Below are 1,069 nucleotides of genomic sequence, written 5' to 3' on the forward strand. Positions count from 1 at the left end.
CTGCATGTTGTGTACATGTACCCTAGAACTTAAAGTATAATTTAAAAAATCTAAAAATGTATATGCTTAATATGTGGTGCTTGATCTCCTATTGCCAGGATTCATGAATCCAACAATCAAGGGGTGGAAACGAGAGTGACATCAATAACTATTACGCTTAGCAATCCACTAGAGAAAAATTGCTTCATGTCCCCACAACCTTATGCTTTGCTGGTGGAGAGGTCTTAGTTTCAAAGGGAGGTGTGCTTCCACTAGAAGACAAAAGGATTCCACTAAACTGGGAATTAAGGCTGCCGCCAGTCACTCTGAGCTCCCCAGACCTCTGAATCAACAGGCAAAGGAAGAAATTACTCTGTTGGTTGGAGTGGTGAATCCTGATTACCAAGGGGAAATTGGGCTATACCACGCGATGGAGGTAAGGATGAGCATGTCTGAAACACAGGAGATCCCTTAGGGCATCTCTTATTACTACCACATTCTGTGAAGAAAACCAATAGAAAACCACAATATTTCAATTCAGGCAGGACTGCTAATGGCCCAGCCCCTTCAAAAATGAAGGTTTGGGTCACCCCGCCAGGCTAAGAACCATAACCAGCTGAGGTGCCTGCTTAAGAGCAGAGAATTATGAAATGGGTAACAGAAGAAGGGAATCATAAATACCAGCATTGACCATTTATGACATGGCCAGTTGTAGAAGCAAGGACAGTAATTTTTAAGTATCCCTTATTTTGTTAGAAATGTGTGTGCACATATATTTAAGATTTTTGCTTTCTTTCCCTCTTTTAAGTGATTATGATCTAACATAAAATATATTAATAATAGCTAACTTTACATTACAATGTTTAAGTTACAGAATGTCAAGGAGAACAGTGAATGACATTGAATCCTCTTGTAGGGAAAGGGTTACCATGTTTTGGGTTGGAAAACATGCTTCAGGATAGCTGTATCGCATTAGGTGGAAGAGTAACTTTGCTATGTTCTTTATTTTGAGATTAAATATGGTTTCAGGAAATGTGCCTGAGTCTAAAGCTGACAAAGTATGGACTGTGATGTGGTGATCATCTTCATG

The sequence above is a fragment of the Mandrillus leucophaeus genome, unplaced genomic scaffold (genome assembly GCF_000951045.1).
Source record: "Mandrillus leucophaeus isolate KB7577 unplaced genomic scaffold, Mleu.le_1.0 Scaffold351, whole genome shotgun sequence".
Lineage (NCBI taxonomy): Eukaryota > Metazoa > Chordata > Mammalia > Primates > Cercopithecidae > Mandrillus > Mandrillus leucophaeus.